Genomic DNA, 22,237 nt, shown 5'->3' with positions numbered 1-22,237 from the left:
AAATGTCCTTATTTTTGAAAGAAAAGCACTGTTTTTTTCAATGAAGATGACATTAAATGTATCAGAAATACAGTCTAGACATTGTTAATGTGGTAAATGACTATCCTAGCTAAGAAAGCTGATTTTTAATGGAATATCTACATAGGTGTACAGAGGCCCATTTCCAGCAACCATCACTCCTGTGTTCTAATGGTACATTGTGTTAGCTAATTTTGTTAAAAGGCTAATTGATGATTAGAAAACCCTTGTGCAATTATGTTAGCACAGCTAAAAACTGCTGTGCTGATTAGAGAAGCTATAAAACTGGCCTTCCTTTGAGCTAGTTGAGTATCTGGAGCGTCAGCATTTGTGGGTTCGACTGTATAAAATGGCCAGAAAAATAGAACTTTCTTCTGAAACTCGACAGTCTATTCTTGTTCTGAGAAATGAAGGCTATTCCATGCAAAAAATTGCCATGAAACTGAAGATGTCCTACAAACGGTGTGTACTACTCCCTTCAGAGAACAGCACAAACGAGCTCTAACCAGAATAGAAAGAGAAGTGGGAGGCCCAGGTGCACAACTAGGCAAGAGGACAAGTACATTAGAGTCTCTAGTTTGAGAAATAGACACCCCACAGGTCCTCAACTGGCAGCTTCATTAAATGGTACCCGCAAAACGCCAGTCTCAACATCCACAATGGAGAGGCGACTCTGGGATGCTGGCCTTCTAGGCAGTGAGGCAAAGAAAAAGCCATATGTGAGACTCGCCAATAAAAGGAAAAGGTTAAGATGGGCAAAAGAACACAGACATTGGACAGAGGAAGATTGGAAAAAAGTGTTATGGACAGATGAATCTAAGTTTGAGGTGTTTGGATCACACAGAAGAACATTTGTAAGACGCAGAACAAGTGAAAAGATGCTGGAGGAGTGCCTGACGCCATCTGTCAGGCATGGTGGAGGTAATGTGATGGTCTGGGGCTGCTTTGGTGCTGGTAAAGTGGGAGATTTGTACAAGGTAAAGGGGGTTTTGAATAAGGAAGGCTATCACTCCATTTTGCAACGCCATGCCATACCTTGTGGACAGCGCTTGATTGGAGCCAATTTCCTCCTACAACAGGACAATGACCCAAAGCACACCTCCAAACTATGCAAGGACTATTTAGGGAAGAAGCAGTCAGCTGGTATTCTGTCTGTGACGGAGTGGCCAGCGCAGTCACCAGATCTCAACCCTATTGAGCTGTTGTGGGAGCAGCTTGACCGTATGGTACATAAGAAGTGCCCATCAAGTGCCCATCAAGCCAATCAACCAAAACTTGTGGGAGGTGCTTCAGGAAGCGTGGGGTGAAATTTCTTCTGATTACCTCAACAAATTGACAGCTAGAATGCCAAAGGTCTGCAAGGCTGCAATTGCTGCAAATGGAGAATTATTTGACGAAAGCAAAATTTGAAGGACAAAATTATTATTTCAAATAAAAATCATTATTTCTAACCTCATCAATGTCTTAACTATATTTTCTATTCATTTTGCAACTCATTTGATGAATAAAAGTGTGAGTTTTCATGGAAAACATGAAATTGTCTGGGTGACCCCAAACATACACCCCAAGTGTATGTTGATTGTTGATTATTGTCCAGCTGAAGACAACATTCAACAACAAAGTTATGTTGTGATACTGCTCCTATGCTTTGAATTGTGGGCAGACATTAGGCTAACGTTATTCATGTAGGAGGTATTTTTTTAAACAGACATCTTCTTGAAACCTCACAGATTTTATGAACTTGCTGAGAAGCACGAACTGGACGGCAACAATTACTAATCATGTTAGCCATTTTCATCTGAGTCAATAGATGCCTTATCTTAAAGCTGCAATGTGAAAACAATATTATTGTAGATTACAACAAACATGAAAGGCACTGCAGATGGATACATGTTTTGCTTTTGTAATGTTTATGTATTGAAAAGATGCAGCTTTTATTTTGTAGACTGCTATAGTATGATTATTGGAAGGACTTTCTGAATAAAAGGGGAATTTAAATGATGTAAAGGTAGCCATGTGCAGTGATATAGATCATTGAGGATGCTGTACACTGAGATGCATCCAGAATTGTTGTGCATTTGAATCGTTGACAGCTGAATCATAATTGACTCGTGAGGTCAGTAAAGATTCACACCTCTGTTCAGACAGGAATTTAAAATGCTTTGTTTGCATATAAAGCACTGCATGGTCTCCGCCTGCATATATTTGTCATCAATCGCTTATATACAGTAAGTGTTTTAGAAATCTTGCTACAGTGCTCTGGGCCAGCTGAGGTGAGATAAAGAATCCTCATTGGTGGCAAACTTTGAAATCTAAATGTGTGAGCAAATCAAAAAATGTAAACGGAGCCAATGGGAGTTTGACTAAGATAACTTTTGTGCTTTTTATTGACCTATTTTCATCTCCACTTTTGTCTGTTAAAGTAAATGTTAGAATATTATTGCCTCTCCAAAGACTACTGCCACTGGATACAGCTACATTTTTAATATGAGGAACAATCATTGCCATATCCCAGGGTGAGCTGAGAGAGCTTTTACTTTTAGACATATCCGGTGTGTCTTTTACCTGACACGCAGATCCACGACACAATAAAAATACATGATGATGAAATGTTTATTAAAAAAACATTAAGGTTGGCTGCAGTAAATATTTCATCTGCAGTACCTTGGTGTATTCATGAAGGTATTTAGGCATGTGAATCTCAAGCTCTGCAGATTATTTATTTATTTTTATTCATCATTTCATTTTTAATGGACACAACACCAACGAGTGACTGCAGAGAGAGGTGTGACATGCAGGAATATGTTGGAATCAAACAAAATTCTGGCAATATACAATATACACCTTTAAGAAATATCCACACCCAATAATTGAATGTAATTTGGGCAAATAGAATGAATGCGCATCATCTTAAAAATTGGTGATGTCATGCTTGTTTCCATTACTGCCTCAGCTGTGATAAAGCAATCAATGGTATATACTGAGATATTTTCTTTCTACTATTGCAACTGATAAACAATTGCTGACAGAATAAGATGACTTTGTCTACTACCCAGCTGTGCCCCTTATTGGTGATGCCTTCCAGGAGAACCTGGAGCAGCTGTTCAACAATATGGATCTATTTGTTACTTTGCTTTTACTGTATGTGAGCTTAGCGTTCCATCAGGGCATTATAGAGTCAAATAAGACATAAAGTCTAACAGCTATTTGATGATGTACTTGCATTGCGTGGATTGAGCCAAATGCTAGCATCAACATGCTCACAATGACTCACAATGAGTGCTGTAGGAGATACACTAATAATAAATGCAATTTATTAATCACTGGCGATTAATAAAACACTCGTTAATGGGGCATCACCTCCGTTATTTTGTCTATTTGAATAATCCGGAGGTAATTAATCAAATTCGACTGGACAAGTTTAACTTGTATCAATTTTAATCAATTTCAGATCAATTTATTCATCTCATAAATGAAGTAGTGAATTCTACACATATCCATCGGTTCTCCACATTAAAAACAAACCTGCACAGACAACGACATACGGTTAAATATGTTTATTGACTAAATAATTCAGGTTAAATAAATGAAATGGCAATTTAAATGAATAACAACAGGTAACAGGAAATGTGAAATAACTAAGTAATGGGTTATTAGTGGAATATGGGCTGATGGTGAGATTACGATTTAGGTTGAAGCATTTAAAGATTACGGGAGTAATTTTAATACTAACGAGACCCTAAACGAATTTCTCTTAAGCTAAAAGATATGAATCAGAGCCATATACACCATCTCATGTATCATGTGTGAATCCAGCTGTTGTGAGTGATGGAGAGCCTACTTTCTCAGCAGAGTTGCGGAGTCCGCGGCAGCGGATTCCCTCGGGTGATTTGCGGCTCTAGCTGGCAGTCCCGGTCCAATGGCCGGGGGTCAGCTCATCCGGTATCAGTCGGTTGGGCACCTCGGTCCGTTGTCTTAGGAAGAGGGCAGCTGGTCCCGTACCGATCCGGTGCAGATCTTGGCTCAATGCCCAGCGGGATGGTACCGCTAGCGAGCGCTGGGGGCTTGTCAGAGTCTTTCGTTGGAAACCGCTTGCACGGTCTCGGACACAGCAAGTTGCTGTATTGTCGTGATGATGATTGTGATAAAGATGTTCTTCTTCGTTTCTTCGAGTGGTTCTCAGGCTCTGACTTTGTAAACTAAATTTAACTTCTTGAATAAAATAACTGAGGACGATACGTTGATCAGGCGGATCTTCCGTTGTTAGTTAATGCAAGGTAATCTAAATTAAGTTCACTTCTTCAAAAGCAGGTTACGATACTTAACTGTATAAAACAAATTAAAACAGAACTTTGTTCTGGTACAAACTTAATAAAAGAAGCTAATCAATACTGCGAAAAATATAAAGTGAGAAAAATCAACGCGTGAGCACTTCTGCTGAAATCGCTGTCTTGGAGCGTGTTTCAAAGTAAAGTAAAGAGCCTCGAAAATAGGTTACAAAAGAAAACTTTAAACAAAACTTAAACTAAACAAAACTGAAAACTAAAAACAACTTTTAAAACCGACTCGAGAGACGTGATCTCTCCGTTTTATTATTTGCAAATCGAGGCGTGTCTAGGCGGGGCTTACCGGCTTTTGTCTCCAAGATTTAGTGGAGGTGTGAAGATTCACAGAAACTCACTAAACTAAACTTATAGTTTTAAACGTTTCAAAACCGTGCTTCACCTTTCACAGTTTCTCACCATGGCTCAATAGATGTACTTTGTCTATCATGAAAAGGATTATGACGTAATTAAACATTAATTATACATACTTCAGCTTAATACTTGTTAAACAAAGACATATCAGAGTCATTTACTGGTTATAACCATGAACATATTAAACAGAATATTTCTCGTCCAACTGTACCAGGACTCACCATCAGGAGGTGCTGTGGTTCCACCGAACACAGTACAGATTAAACATTAAAATTTGATTTCAGTCAATCTTAATCGTAGAGAAACGGGAAAAAGATCAGTTTTATGAACTTCTCTTACTGTTTCTTAATGTGTTAGAAATAAGATTGTGAGATACTGACTTAATGGTTAATTAGAAATGGTCTGAAATCTGGAAGAATACAGAAGCCATTTGAATGGAATGTCCCAAAGATAAGGATACCAGACATGTCGTAAATAACAGACGGGAGTATTGGCATAGAACAACTCAGCAGAAGGTGTCTGGTGTCCACTCTGGAGAGTGTGTTTGTGGATCAGGAGTCATAGAGACAGAGAGAGAGCCATAGGTAGAAAGAAATACAGTAAAACAAAGGGGGAGAGAGCCATTTGATGTGTTAATTAATTTACACATGTAAAGACTCTGTATTGACACCTTCTGATGACCAGTTCGTTCGTCCCTCCTGGTGAACTGGCAGAGGACTCAACATGACCTGTGGTTTATCTGTTTGGAAGGGAGAGAAAGTTCATCCAAAGGCTTTGGGTTGTAAATTAATTAAAACTGTCCTCATTTGAAGTCTTTATGGTCCAGGAAAGCACTGTCCTCTCTGCCAGGAGATAAGATGGCGCCCCTGTAGCCTGTAAATCGTGAAAGGGGTTAACAAGAACAACAGGGCCTCAATGTAATGCAGAGGCGATGGACAGACGTTCCTACAGTGCTAACCAGCTCACGTTGAGCAGCAAAATTGTTTACCATGTTCAACATTGCATTCTTGTGCGTTGCATTTTTCGGCAGACACAAACCCACACTGCTGTCTTCTCAGAATCAGGTTTACGCTGACCTCACTGTACGCTTTCACTAGTGTGCAGCTCAGATGGCTGCAGCACAAAAAACATTTTGCTGGTATCCTCCACTGTGTCCACCATAGCCAGAACTAGCCATGGACACTGGGAAGGCTATGACAGCTGTCCTGACTCTCAAGACACCTTCAGTGGTGGCTTTGTCCACAATAATGATGTGGCAGATGATGCTGTGCAACATCTGGCTTTTACACCCAAGTGTGATGTTATAACACAAACCAATACAGCGAGAGCAGAGCCTCCGCAGGGCATCAGTGCTCACTCCATAAGAGACTTATTGTCTTCCACAGCTCTCCTCCAAGGGGTGGAGCTGGTTAAAATCTGAGACGCAGCTTCTTGAGCCTAATGCCCCTTCATCCATTTGTATCTGCACAATGTCACAAGAGTCCTTCCTGACTCACTCAGTCGTAAGCGTGCCAGTAATTTGTTGCCAGACGTGGTGCTTTACTGCATGTTCCAACAGGTGTTTCTCAAATTCCATCATTGATTAGTGAGCTGCTTGATGAATGCTCTTGCAGCGGCAGGTGTGTTGTATAGAGTGTAATTTTAACTCACCGGGCCTGACATGGTAAAAAACCATAACACAGCTGGTACCTCCCTGACTGCGCTTCGCACTTGTGTGGTTGTGAACTGGTGTATGTTATCTGCTTATAGACTCAGGTGTCACTGTGGGGGCTTCCCCTGAACCCAACAGTGGGGACTTTAAGCAGTGAGGGTAAAGTGACAGTTAGGGTGTCTGCCAAACATTCAGATGGGTTGCTGTGGTAGAAGAAAACAAATATCACTAAACAACATTTAACACTTTTACAACTACCCTCTACCCCTCCTGAGTATGGATAAACCAGGCGTTCTCCGGTAGTAAGTAGACTGTTGGACTACAACGTCAGGAGGTGCCAAGATGGAATCACGCATGCGCAGTGTGGAGCTTTTTTTTCTCAAACGTCGCAGCAGTCCCCTCAACCATCACTGCTTAAAGTCCCCCTCTGGTCAGTTTGTCTTCCTGTCTAATGGTTGACGTTCTTTCTCAAGCAGAGAATGGGGGTATGGTTAATATTCACACACAGTTATTACCATCTAGCAAGATAAACATCACTAGCATGGATTAGCAATAGCATTGCTATTAGCATTATTAGACAAGCAATAGTAAGAATATTAGCAGGGACAGTGCTAGCTGTCACTGAAGCAGAAGTTCTTCTTGTGTAATGAGGAGCTGCAGAGTTTATTCATGGTCAGACTGCTACCTCACGCTTTGGCCCACTGGCACCAGTTGTAAGTCACACAGAGCTTTTAACATCACCAAGCCTAAATGGTGATCGGGAACAGGTGTGCAGCTCCACCTGCAGGCAAAGAGGACGGGGAGGAAGAGGGTGGCACCTGATGGCCGTAACAATTTACTGCCACTAGACAACGGCTGTGTCCAAATTCAGGGGCTGCAGCCCTCGAAGGGCGCATTTGAAGGCCAATTACGTCACAACGCTGCACAAAGGCTGTCCAAATTCGAAGGCTCCTTCAAATGCAGCCCACAAATGCAGCCTGCCCTTCCCTCTTATTGGAGGATGCACCGCTACTATCCTTCGCGGCCTCCCATATCCCAAGATCCTTTGCCTGCCGCTGCTCAGTCCCGAAACAGAAGAGGAAGCAAGAGAAAATGGCGACATCAAGTGGCGCAGACATGACATTCAAATTTAAGTAATGGGTTCATACTTGGTTTTTAGTCATTTAAACATCCAACACCAGATATGTTAAACTTCAAGGGACTATAAAACCTCCAAATTTCAACTTTCAGTTAAAATAAGTGATGCTGGTAATGCTATGGTAAATATAGTTGTTATTCACCAATGGGTTAATGTTTATTTTGTAATGTTGATAATTCAATTTAGATTTGACACATTTTGTCGTTAATTTTTGTACACACACAAAAAAACTGACGCGTTTGATAGAATTGAACCAAAATAGACTTTAATGCATCTCTTCATTCACAATCGTGACGTAAGGGTAAGGAGCGGGTACATCTGGTGACGCAACCAGGAAAAGCTCCGAAGGCTAGACCGTCCCATTTAACAACGGTGGACGCGGCCTTCAAGGTCTCTCCGAAGGACCCGGCCTTCGTGGGCTGCAAAGGCCGTGTCCTTGAAGGATGCAGCCCCTGAATTTGGACACAGCCAACTTCTCTGTAGAACTCTCCCTCTGCTCAGGTCGCTAACACCTGTCTGCTCTGAACCCAATCACTGGAGCTCTCTCTCTTCTCTTGCTCCACCACTTGCACACTAAGCACTGCTCTGTTTCTTAAAGGAGCCATGCTGCTTTTATAACCCCTACTGGAGGATGATGTATGACTCCCAGATTCTACTATAGTCACACGTCATTATTCCAAATGACAGCAAAGCAAAATTATGTGTCAATGTGTCAGTTGGCACAGTTTGGCTCATCAATGTTGTCCTGAAATATGAAATATCATAAAAACACCAAAATACAGTGGAGGGGGCTTTAAAGTCCCTAGTGATTCTTACAGGGCGAAACCAAACATGAAATAGAACATTACTTACGTTCATTGTAAATCCAGATTTCAGTTAGTACAGGCATAGCCCTCTAAGGCCCAGGACCTGTTAATTTCGTTAACATAAAACTGTGACAAAAAATGTTCATCAATGACCTTTTCTTCATGACTAAGACGAGACCATGACGAGCTGAAAATAGGTCTTTCATAAAAGATAAATACTATGATGAAATGTATGTTTTGTTTTCGTTGATGAGAGAAGACTAAGATGTTAGTGGTGAGCTATCGCACTTTCAAAAAATATTTTTTTCCCCACTTAGTGCGTCTAGTCTGCCTTTCGAAACAATACATTCCTGCAAAAGCGTATTTGCAGCTCTGAACATGGTGTTGCAGTTACACTACTATCTAGTCAAAGTGTTGTGTGTATCCCCAGTATACAGTGTATGTTTTATTTAGTCAGGTTAACTAATACACGTGATGTTGTTGCTCTTCAGCATTGCACTCCTGCCACTGCTGGCTAGGTGTGAAACAGCAACAATAATGACCTCCTATTATGCACACTAAATGGTAATAGGTTGGTTTACAAGAAATCTGTGTATTTATTGTGTTGTACAAACGGGACATGATAGAAGAAGTGCTATCAAGTTATGTGTGATACTGTAAATGTGTGTGTAATAATGCCATAGCCCCTGACACATGTAGGTCAGCTCATAATGGAGCTACAGATGGGGTGACATACCTGTTGGGATCTGTCTGGGGGCATCTCTACTGTCTTTGTCAATAGTAGAGTGGCTTCCTGCCAGAGCGATGCTGTCACATGGGCCTCATCCTTAATCAGTCAGCATAACATCCTGGCTCACGACCCCCATATGTTTGATCACAATGTGATGGAGAAGTCTTATTATGTCTCTGTAGCCTCTGTACCCTACAGTAATTAAAGTTGTCTTGTTATGTTCTATTCCCTCTTCCCCCAGCCTGAGCACAGCTTCTCTGCATCCGTTCCTCCATCCTCCCTATAATTATCCATCTGTAAGGCCGTGGGAAGCCAGTGAGGTTGAAGGTAAGTGTATTTACCGCATCACACCGACAGTAAAATTGGCTGAGACATTGATTTTCCTTCCCTCTTTCTAAGGGATGTAGGAAAGTTGATTACAGACAGAATAAACATTAGATGTTGTGTTGACATGCTTCCCTTCAGTGCAAACTGCTGCACACACTGCTTAACTTAGCCGACAGCATTACTGAGCTCAGTGGCTCTAATTTCATGGAGCGTTCATAGTGTGGCATTGTGCACATATTAAGCATTTATAGGGTGTCTATCCAGTAAATCCTTTTTTGTTGCTCTAATGAGCTCACTGGAGACACTGATATTTGTCCAAAGAAATATTCGTATGATTTTTGATGATTATTTCAGTGTTGTCTTGTTGCTGAGCCCCTCGTTTGAAACTCACAAGCCTCCAGCAACACCGTCTACTATCCTCATACGAATGTGATGAGCTGTCACTGGGAGTGGTTTAATGTCACAATGCCAAGATTATTACAGTAAAAGAAGTCATTTATGCTTGAAAATTGCATTGCATTTTTGAGATGATTTTTCTATTCACTGATGAAACTTGTGAGTCAAAGGTTTGTCTCTGTTTCGGAATAATCAACAGTCCTGTCAAACTTGGGATTTTGACCCCTGATCCCAACCGGTAACAGTTTTTTTTAGGGGGAATATCGCTACAACTTTCCTTTTTTAAAATGTACCAGATTTTTGGGATGAGCCTCTTGTATGTTGTGGGGAAACAATCTATTAAATGGAGCTCAGGCTTTCAACACATGTTATGTTTGGTTTCTTGGAGAGGCATGTTTCCCCACTGCTACATGTTCTGTGAGAAGATTTGACCAATGATTGATGGTTATTATGTGTTTGGATTTCCAGCTTGTAAGGATGGTCTTCTTGGTGACAGCTCAAGGAACCCGTGTGGGTTTTGTGCATTTTGGTGGAAGTTTAACTGAGGTTAAATCATCAATTCTGCACTGTGATGAAGAGGGAGGAATCCTTTGCAGAGAGCTTGTGTTACCTTAAATCAGAAGTGCTACACAGGTGGACAGAGCCATAAAGAGCCAAGGTTGTTATCTGTGATACCCGAGTACACAGTGTTGGATACCTATTTTGTGCATTTTGTATTGAGTAGTGCGTGTTTGATGGAAAGTCTTGTGCTGGATAAGTTGTAGATTTGTGTATTTTGTCATTTCAAATCTGTTTTTGCGGACCTGTGTCTGTGTGAGGCTGGTGTTAGTATCTGTAATGCAAATTAATTTATTCATGTTAGAAAGAATTATTGTTGTTGTAGAAGATCTCATGATCTCTTCTACTAGTGGGTCTGGTTTGAGAGGATTATTCATAATATCAACTTAATTTTTAATAGATTTAAACTGGAGAAAATGTCCCCCATCTCACCCCATACCTCTGGTCCAGGTCTTTATGTGAGATGAATTGAAATAATTTGTTTGTTGGGGGCTATTTTCAGCAGCAGATGAATGCACATTTGGTGCTCAGCATGGTGTACATGGGATGGAGCAGAAATAAACAACAGTCCAACAGTGTGGCTAACTGATGTGTTTGTAATAGTTTAGTTTTGGACACCAATGGAACTTTATGGCCCAGAGATATATCAGATGTGGACACACACACACTTGTTGGTAGGATACATTCATCATTGATTTTGGTCTTTCTGTGAGATTTGTTGACAATATGAATAATATAGAACATGAAACGACAGATCCTTTAACACTATCCTAACACTAATCCTTCTGAATACTCCTGATACATGAGATATATCTCAGTATTTTCTATGAAGTGGGTCAAAGCCACATTTGAGATGTCACAAGCCCTTTTATTAAAACAGACTGTGATCAAAATAAAAATACAAAGGCAGGGTTCCCTTCACTGTCTGAACATATACAGTGGTACAACATGTAAGTGAAAAGCTACAACAAACAGCAGTAGAGGGCTGTGTGGTAACTTTGCAAATAGCACTGGTGCTGCAGGGGTTGAAAACTTTGCAGTAGCCTACAGGCAACAAAACTGTAGCATGACTATAAAAGTATCAAATAAGTCCATTGCAGTTTGAGACAATTCAATTCTTAGTTAATCTCCATGGACTTTCAAATGAATCTAGTACGGACAAGAGCTGTTTTCAATATCTTTACTTACCTATTAATCTTATTTATGCCAGCACATAGCATGAACAGAGAGGGAGGGAGGGAGGGAGGGAGAGAGACACTCTGTCCACGTTGTACATGTCTTCATTGTACCTGCACTGTATCTTCATGAAAACACCTGCCGCCTGCATCCAGGCACTGTCTCAATTTCACACAACAGACTACAACTACCTAATCGAATAGCAATGCATTATGATTAACTTCACAGACAAACAAGCACACACACCCTCACCTGACAAAATCAAGTGGTGCTGTATTGTACATGTGCTACTGCAGAAATTTCATTCATCTCACAGACTGATTTTGCATAGTACGTACACCATATAGACCAATGTTTGTACTGTACACTAATTGAATTAGAGTAGCGGTGCTGTGTCGCACTCAGTGTTGCCCGAGAACATGTGAGTGGGGCGCAGCTGCTCAGAGGGAGTGAACGGAGAGATGCACAACTTTACCCTATATCGATATAAAGGGTGCTGTCTAAAACTATATTTTTCTTGAAAATATCTTGATATATCTTAAGCAGTCGTTGTATCACCCAGCCCTAATCCAAAGTAAAAACTACTTACTATGATCGTGGATCTCTTGTGTCAGGGTGCTTTAGCCCCCATTTAAACATCTCCAGCCTGAATTAAATACAGAGGCTCAGATGCTATTTTCAATCAAAAGCAGCCCTTTAAACATTTGGTCCACCTGATGAATGTCAGACACAAGTGACTGTTTTTTAACCCAGAGCGACTCTGCTCTCTGTCAGTGTGGATATCATTATTTCAACCTGCTGGCTCCTGTTTGTTTTTTGCTTGTTGTGCCGCTCTATGGTTCACTTACAATACAAGTTCTCTACAGAGTGCTGGGGCCTTTTTGATAGCTAGTGTACCTGGAGCACATTGTGCTGCTATAAACAAGGGGTGAGAATGGACCTGCTTTCATTTGGCTGATAACATTTAAGAGATGAATATAATTGAATTTAACTCTTTGGTACCTCAGAAAGTCTGCATCATAAGATCTTTAATTGATTTTAATCATATGTAGGAGATACACTAATAATAAATGTAATTTATTAATCACTGGCGATTAATAAAACACTCGTTAATTGGGCACCACCTCCGTTGTTTTGTCTATTTGAATAATCCGGAGGTAATTAATCAAATTCGACTGGACAAGTTTAACTTGTATCAATTCTAATCAATTTCAGATCAATTTATTCAATCTCATAAATGAAGTAGTGAATTCTACACATATCCATCGGTTCTCCACATTAAAAACAAACCTGCACAGACAACGACATACGGTTAATTATGTTTATTGACTAACTAATTCAGATTAAATAAATGAAATGGCAATTTAAATGAATAACAACAGGTAACAGGAAATATGGAATAACTAAGTAATGGGTTACTAGTGGAATATGGGCTGATGGTGAGATCATGAGTTAGGTTGAAGCATTTAAATATTACGGAAGTAATTTTTAATACTAACGAGACCCTAACCGAATTTCTCTTAAGCTAAAAGATCATAATCAGAGCCATAGACACCATCTCATGTATCATGTGTGAATCCAGCTGTTGTGAGTGATGGAGAGCCTACTTTCTTAGCAGAGTTGCGGAGTCCGCGGCGGCGGACTTCCTCACGTGATTTGCGGCTCTTGCTGGCAGTCCCGGTCCAATGGCCGAGGGTCAGCTCGTCCGGTGTCAGTCGGTTGGGCACCTCGGTCCGCTGTCTTAGGAAGAGGGCAGCTGGTCCCGTACCGACCCGGTGAGATCTTGGCTCAGTGCCCAGCGGGATGGTACCGCTAGCGAGCGATGAGGGCTTGTCAAAGAGTCTGTCTTTCGTTGGAAACCGCTTGCACGGTCTCGGACACAGCAAGTTGCTGTAGTGTCGTGATGATGATTGTGATAAAGATGTTCTTCTTAGTTTCTTCGAGTGGTTCTCAGGCTCTGACTTTGTAAACTAAATTTAACTTCTTGAATAAAATAACTGAGGATGATACGTTGATCAGGCGGATCTTCCGTTGTTAGTTAATGTAAGGTAATCTAAATTAAGTTCACTTCTTCAAAAGCAGGTTACGATACTTAACTGTATAAAACAAATTAAAACAGAACTTTGTTCTGGTACAAACTTAATAAAAGAAGCTAATCAATACTGCGAAAAATATAAAAGTGAGAAAAATCAACGCGTGAGCACTTCTGATGAGATCGCTGTCTTGGAGCGTGTTTCAAAGTAAAGTAAAGACCTTCAAAAATAAGTTACAAAAGAAAAACTTAAAACAAAAGAAAACTTGAACTTAAACTTAAACAACAACTAAAAACTTAAAAACTCAAACTGAAAACTAAAAACTGACTCGAGAGAAGCATGTCTCCCTGTTTTATTATCTACAAATCGAGGCGTGTCTGGGAGGCAGGACTTCTGGCTTTTTGTCTCCAAGATTTAGTGGAAGTGTAAAAATTCACAGAATCTCACTAAACTAAACTTATAGTTTTAAACGTTTCAAAACCGTGCTTCACCTTCTCACAGAATCTCACCATGGCTCAATAGATGTACTTTGTCTATCATGAAAAGGATTATGACGTGATTAAAATCACTTATACATATTTCTCCTAGTTCTAGCTTAATACTTGTTAAACAAAGACATATCAGAGTCATTTACTGGTTATAACCATGAACATATTAAACAGAATATTTCTCGTCCAACTGTACCAGGACTCACCATCAGGAGGTGCTGTGGTTCCACCGAACACAGTACAGATTAAACATTAAAACTTGATCTCAGTCAATCTTAATCGTAGAGAAACGGGAAAAAGATCAGTTTTATGAACTTCTTTTACTGTTTCTTAATGTGTTAGAACTAAGAGGGTGATATACTGACTTAATGATTAATTAGAAATGGTCTGAAATCTGGAAGAATACAGAGGCCATTTGAATGGAATGTCCCACAGATAGTGAGACCAGATGTGTCGTAAATAACAGAAGACAGAGTAATAGCATAGAACACAAGTCAGAAGGTGTCTGGTGTCCACTCTGGAGAGTGTGTTTGTGAATCAGAAGTCCGAGAGAGACAGAGAGGGTGAGAGAGAGCGAGGCATCAGACTTGTTACTTAATTTCCAAATGTAAAGACATTACTATTAACACAGTCTCTGATGACCAGATAGCTAAGGTCCCTCCTGATGTGGAGAGAGTAGGTAACTCCATGCTCACTCAAGACTGACCTGTGAGGGAAGAATTTATCTGTTTGGAGGGGAAAGTAAGTTAAAAAATGGGAGTTTAGTTGTAAATTAATTAAAACCGTCCTCATTTGAAGTCTTTATGGTCCAGGAAAACACTGTCCTCTCTGCCAGGAGATAAGTTGGCAGCCTGGAAGGCGACTCCTTCCTGTAAATCGTCTTCATCCATATGAAAGGAGTTAACAAGAACAACAGGGCCTCAATGTAATGCAGAGGCGATGGACATGTGTTCCTACACATATAAGGTTTTCAACTTTGTAGGTTGCTCAGGTTGACCGTTATATCATTACACAAATGCCTCTACATTGCCTCTACAAAAAAAATGAAACTCTTTAAAGTGAAAACAGATCTTCTTCTACAAAGTAAAGTCCATTAATTAAAAATATTCAATGCAAAATAAGTGATTGCACGTATTCACCTGCTTTCAGGTGAGTATTTAGCAGATGTTACTCAGATGTTTGTCTATGCCTCTTGAGCTCCCTGCACAACCCAACTGCCAGAATAAATATTGGAATTGTTCATTTCTGCAAACTGTGGATATGTTGAAACTTTGCATTGAAACTTTGCATTGAAGTTGTGTTAGTTATAGGCCCTAAACTTTAAGGCTTGTGTCATAGTGTCACGGCTGTAACACTTGATGAGTGTTTTTCTCTCTCTGTCCAAAATTCACATTTCGACCAACTTTGAAACTGACTTAACCAGCTGACTTTTCTACAAGGCGCCGATTGGCTAGTGAAACTGATAATGAACAATACGTTCTAAAACCGTCCACCAGTGTCCTGATCAGCTGAGTTGCAGTTAACACCATCAGCTGACTTGAGTGGAGATGAGGTGGGCCAGTTCACACTGGTGCAACTGCTGCAACATTCTTAAATTGTTCTGTCTTGTCAGGAATCTTTGGTCTGACCTGGGCTTTAGAAACACCTGGTTTTGTAGCCACAAACATGACTGGGAATGTTAACCACCAATATTTTGTTCTGGTGACTAGGCTGCCCTTTTCAGTATCCAGTCAACAGCTGTTTGATAAGACCTGCCCTCCTCTGCGTCTCTGTGCTGCGCTTCACTCTATGTTCTGTTTGTGTTGGCTGTTAATATCACACATCTGGCAGTTAGTTTTTATTTTTTTCTGTTACATCAGGGCTAACCCTCAGGATCTGCATGCTTGTCTCTCTGTATTACTTATTTCATTCATGTTGCTGTATATCTAAGAGGCAGAACATGGCCCCTCAAAAGCGGCCCAGTAAAACCCACTATTTTGTCAGCACGTAATTGCATCAGTACATTTGGGGTACCAGCAAAATGTTTAATACAAGAAGCTGAACGTGTGGAATTACTGTCCGTTGATGAGTTGTAAGATAATAAACGTTGTTAATGTGTAAATGTACTTCAGAGGAAACCAACCAGCATTAGCATTGTTATCTTTAAGCTTGTTTTGGGCCTCAGCATTACGAAGACCATCACACCCACATTGTCATTACTGTCATCATTATTGTTTTCATCAGCATCACCATAGTTTCTATTTAAATGTAACTTTGCTGTTAGAGACACCGCAGTGCTCCGAGCACTACAAATACTGCAACCTTCATTTTTTTGGGTTCTAATTCTAGTCTAGCCTAGTCTAGTCTCAACAGTTATAATACAGACCTGGAAAGCTGGGGTAAACATCTCAGCTGTGAAGCTGTCAGTCAAAAATCACACAAACTTGCCGGCAACATGTGATTAAAATGTTTTCACTCACCATAAAGGGGCATGTTCATGTTTTTTTTCTATTTGTATTTTCAAGTAGTGAAATGTAACTTAGTAAATTTAGTTGAGTACTGCAACATTTTGATGTACTTTATGTTATATTTAGCGGTTACAAGTTTGTATTTCTTCCATATTATATTTTTACTCCATTTATTTGATAGCTGGTGTTACTTAATTACTATTTCTTTGCAAAATTCAGATTTGACATGTAAATATAATATCACTTAACTCGATCTTGACCAGCAACATAATTAGAACCAAAAAAAACAAACAAACCTGCAATCAGGAATATATTTGTAATAACAACATCACAGTACAAAGACCTTCGTCAGGTTATTTCACAAGACAATATGAGAGACCATCTTAAATAGGTTGGAATGACTTCACTCAAAACACTATCAATCACACCTGGACCAATGGAGTGGTGTGACTGACTGGAAACACTCATGACAGTACAAACATGAAGGCTATAACAACTTCATGGCACAATAAAAACAATAAACCATGTTACAACAATTATCAGCTACATAATGAAAATGTTTTCTAAATTTTAAAGCAACATCATGTAGGAATTGATGTTCTGAGTGATTTGGTGCCCCCACAGTTTCTGAGTGCAACACCAATGTTGTAAATACAAATCTGAGGTTTCTGTAACAATATTATGAGATGCAGTGTCAGATAAGTTGCCACATATAATACCACTTATACACCAAATTTAGCATTTATATGCAAACATGCTAAAATATGAGATGGACTCCCTTCCCATTGCCAGTGGACGAGTTTGCATTTCTGTTTTTTCTTTCTTATGTGTCATGTTTTTTTTCATGAAAAACAGGGAACAGTAGAACAGAGCAGATCATATACCACATCAGACTACATCTAGAGGACTTTAAACGTGTCTTAATCATTTAACATTCTGAAGATAGACATATTGATTTCTCATCTACGTTAAGAGTTGCACATGTGCAGTATCGATCGGGCAAGGCTCGGATAGTGACACAGAAGCCACTGACAATGTAACGATGGTTACTTTTTAATAACTTTATTTCAGTCTCTCTTTCAAACTTATTACCAAGTCAGCGGCCTTAACTTCAACGCACGTCATAGTAAAATACTGTGTTGAACTGGGCACTGTGTTTTCATCACACAAATGCCTGCGACTACTCCGGAGTCATTTGATGTGGGAGGGAATGCTGATTGTATCCATTCACAAGACAAAAGCCGGATGTTAGTGGGTTTTTGTCCAGTGTGAAAGGGCATTGTTCAGCACCCCACAAAAATCAGTGAGTTACCTTTCCCTTAGCCCTAAATAGTTGAATGAAATAAATCAGCACATATCAAAGGAAATGTTCAGGGGAGAGCTTTTTGACCCTTTTGAATAAGAAACTTTTTCAGGAGTTATGGTCTAACCAGGAAATAAAGATGATGAAGGTGACATCCACAGCACACCAACTACAGTAAATCAGATTTCACGGGTACAGTACATGCTTTGCTTTTAAAGCCATTGTTTTGTATTGGTTGTATGTTCAATTGTTAGTTCAGAGTTTTAATGAAATGAAAAAGTTTTACATCTTCTACTCAGTCTACCACTCAGTCCAGAAACCTTGACAACTGCATGGCAGGTAATTTCTATATTCAGAGTGCTATTATGTCAAATGGATCTCTCAATATGCAGCTTTTACCAGCTGCTTGCCATTGCAAAAGGGCCAGGTTATGAAAAAGAAAATAACAAAAGGTTGAAATACTCAGTCATTATGTAAAATGGGGATACATCTTTAAAGGTGTGGAAGTGTACTTATTGAAATCACTATTTTAAAGTTAAAAGGCAAATTGCTTTTCTTGAGCTTGAGTAAAATTGTCGGCTGAACCTTCTTGGCAGCTGCACTTAATTCTGGGTATAAAGTTTTCTCTAGCAACAGCAGACAGTCAAGTGTTCTTTATCATGGCTGGAGAAAATGGATTCAAATGTACACCTGCACTCTACACTCTACACCCAATGATGATCTTTAGAAATACCCAAATATGTTGATCTCGAGGATTATTTTCAACCACAATCAATTACTTGTAATTCTTTTAAAGTTGTTTTAATTGGTGGTGAGAAACACAAAGTAATTGAGAAAATAGTGTGCTTTCTGAATGTGGTAAAATTGCTGCTCTACTGGAGAGTTTAGGACAGTGGGGTAATCTAACCCTTCGAGGTGTGTTGCTTGAGCTGCTTCAACCCTGTCACACAGAAATGACATTTTCATGCTACTCAATTGTTTTGAATGGTACGATTTTCCATGTCCATGAAGTGCCATGCTCTTGTACTACACAGAAGTAGATGGGAGAGCCTGTCCTCATCAGAAAATCACCAAGGTAGCAGCTGTAGTAATTATCACAACTGAAAAGGAGGAAATGAGGATAGTTGTATAAAGAATAAAAAGTTTGTTGGAGGTGGGGGATGGATGGTTGGATTAAACAGGGTTAACCCCAAACCCTAACCCTAAACAGGACTTTCATTCAGGAGGCGACTGTTGATGTCCAGTGAAAAAAATGTCCATTTTGAAAAGTCAAAATTTTGTTAATTTAATTTTCTAACATAGTTAATTAACATAGATTAATTAAGTTACATATATTTGAAGTACAACAGAAATAACAGAAGTAAAATAGTGATTTTAATTTTTAGTGCCTAAACCTAACCATACTTTGACCAAACGTCAAAGGTCCATTAGGCCGGTTGCTGGCAAGCTGCAACGGTCATGTACTTTTGGGAACTGTGATATATATCATTTTGTGAGACACTGACAATCTACCTATTCAGTTGTTTAGGTATGAGGATGTGTTGTGAAGGGAACGTGGTTTGAGATTAAAAGGACTTTGACACCAGAGACTGGCATCCATGTGGTTAGTTTTAGGTTCAGGAGGCAGAGCAGGTCATCCACTAATTGGATTGTTTGATCCCTAAAGAATTGTCAAAGTGTCGCTGGGCTGAGCATAGAAATGTCATGGTGTGCTTTGGACAGAAACTGCTGTATCACCCATGATGAGCAGGTCGCCACCAAGCGCCAATCTCCAAATTGCAGAAGTGCCAAAAACTGCAGTGCTGTAATGTACTGTAACTCTCTTAAAGAGAAATGAGTATATCTGGTGAGTGTAAGTTTGCTCAGATCAAACACAAACACACTGTCACAACTGAACTAGGACTTGAACCCAAATGCACGACTCAGGAGACAAAGTAGAAAATGAACAAATCTTTATTATTAAAGTACAACAGAAAATCACTCACAAGGAGGAAAAAAACACTACTACAGCTAATAACCAAAAAACCTCTCACATGAGGGAAAACCTACTAACAAAAACAAGGGCTTGACAAAGTATCAAAGAAAAGTACAAAACCTGACAAGACGGGCACGGAACAAACGCTGACAATTCTTGATGAGATGACGGCACGGAGCTGGTTCACTGGTACGCGAGACAAGATGAACTGGCAACAGACAAAGGGAGACGCAGACAATATATACACAGGGTAATGGGGGACAGGTGGAAACAATCAGGGCTGACAAAACAATCAGACTGGCGGGAAACACACAAGGGGCAGGGGCAAGTTACCTGAAACGAGAAGAGAGTAGAATTTCAAAATAAAACAGGAAACCATAAGACAACATAGACACAAGACAACTAAACACCACCAGCTTTCTTGGCCATGACACACACACCTTCTGCACCAGTTGTTGCTTGCTATCTTGCAACTACTGTACAAGGTATTCTGTCTAATGTGGGCAAATATACGTGCAGTCAAACTAACGTCAGTTTTGTGAGGCGAATTTCACTTCTTTTTATGTGTGAACACAGATAGCTTGTTAGTTTTGTTAGCTTGGTAACTTCCAGCTCAATGGGCTTGTTTAACCAACTAGGCTTGCTTCAGCTCCACCCACTCTACACCTCTTTACCCACTTTTGGTTAGCCGGGAGTTAGGGGGGTCAGGCACTGCCAGGACGGCGACGGCTGGTACCACCCACTTTGAGTTTCATTCTGGCACCAATGGGTGATGTTATGATGGCTCTGTCCATTATTTTGTCAGTAGTTGGACCTTGCATGGCAGTCTCTTTCATCAGTGTATGAATGTGTGTGTGAAAGGATGAATGTGACAAGAATTGTAAAGTGCTTTTAGTAGTCAGTAGACTAGAAAAGTGCTATTTAAATGCATACCAGTTGATTTACCAAATAGAGAGATCATGTTCTGGTTAAGGAAAAGAAAACTACTGCAACCAAAATCAAGTGCTATCAGCTGCCTGAACATGTAAGTGCTTGTCATGTCAGGCTCCAGTTGATGTTGTGAGGGTGGCTGCCTGAGTGAAAGTTCCTCAAATGAACCACCCAACCAACCCCAACCACCTCGAACATGGAATTTCTGGTTCTTCATACTATGTTGGTCCTTCGCTCCCATCATTATTGGTGTATTTTTATTTATTTTTTGATATGCTGCAGGCTGAAGGAAATATGTTGATCTCGAGGATTATTTTCAACCACAATCAATTACTTGTAATTCTTTTAAAGTTGTTTTAATTGGTGGTGAGAAACACAAAGTAATTGAGAAAATAGTGTGCTTTCTGAATGTGGTAAAATTGCTGCTCTACTGGAGAGTTTAGGACAGTGGGGTAATCTAACCCTTCGAGGTGTGTTGCTTGAGCTGCTTCAACCCTGTCACACAGAAATGACATTTTCAGTCATTTGCAGTTGTTTTCTTAAGGAAAAGAAAACAACTGCAACCAAAATCAAGTGCTATCAGCTGCCTGAACATGTAAGTGCTTGTCATGTCAGGCTCCAGTTGATGTTGTGAGGGTGGCTGCCTGAGTGAAAGTTCCTCAAATGAACCACCCAACCAACCCCAACCACCTCGAACATGGAATTTCTGGTTCTTCATACTATGTTGGTCCTTCGCTCCCATCATTATTGGTGTATTTTTATTTATTTTTTGATATGCTGCAGGCTGAAGGAGTGTGTGTGTGTGTGTGTGTGTGTGTGTGTGTGTGTGTGTGTGTGAAGTGATGCCAGGTTAGAGAAGATGGTTAGTTGCATGCAAAGACCCTGAGTCTGTGTGAAGCATAATTCAACTAACATCAGCTTAGCCGTCTAGTAAAGCAAACTACCGTTAACCTGACCTGAGATCACAAGAACGCTCAAACAGTGAATAGACCAAATATGTTCAACACATGTGCATTACCTCAATCAGCTGATGAGGAGAATGTTGTAATCCCAATATTGAACAGTGCTGTCCTTGCTGTGCACGGTCCAATGAAAGAAGGTGGATGGAGGAAACTGGTCGCTCCTTTTGTCTCTTGCTAAGTTAGCAGCTCAGTGCTTACTTGCTTTGTGTTCCTCAGATTGTGGAGTTAGTTGGCAAGCTTTGTGTCACAGCTGCTGGTGCTAACTGAGCTGGGGTACGAACCAGGATCTTGCATCACTGCTGTGAGGAGACGTTCTGTTGGCCTGCTGGAACTACAGCTGGCAGCTCTCAGCAGCTGTTGGGCCCAGCTGAAGAGCTGGGAGCAAGGCCCAGTGGGAGTAGAGCTGGAGAAGAGCTCTGGAAAGTGAAGAGGGTAGTCAGCCTCGTGGGGAAAAAGAGAGAACAAAGGAAGGAGCTGATAGTCCATTTTGAAATCCACATCCACCCCCTAGTGGATTGGCAGGTGTATTACACACTTTGGTGTGAGACTGGGCTGTGGAAGACAGAAGATGTAGTCTAGGCCCAGATATCATGTGGGCCCTA

At 40.3% G+C, this 22,237-nt stretch overlaps 1 protein-coding gene across 1 annotated transcript in view; it reads left to right on the top strand.

The window, feature by feature from the left end:
* Window positions 1-22,237, top strand: part of LOC140998503 (bis(5'-adenosyl)-triphosphatase-like) — a 407,581-nt gene that overhangs the window by 30,262 nt on the left and 355,082 nt on the right. Inside the window, exon 3 of the mRNA XM_073468813.1 lies at window positions 9,282-9,367. The gene's annotated coding sequence lies outside the window, so the exon portion shown is untranslated. The remainder of the gene's footprint in view (window positions 1-9,281; window positions 9,368-22,237) is intronic.

This window comes from Pagrus major, chromosome 6 (assembly GCF_040436345.1).
Source record: "Pagrus major chromosome 6, Pma_NU_1.0".
NCBI classification, from domain to species: Eukaryota; Metazoa; Chordata; class Actinopteri; order Spariformes; family Sparidae; genus Pagrus; species Pagrus major.
Note: the sequence above shows the minus strand (reverse complement) of the source record. Positions and strands in the feature narration are given on the sequence as shown.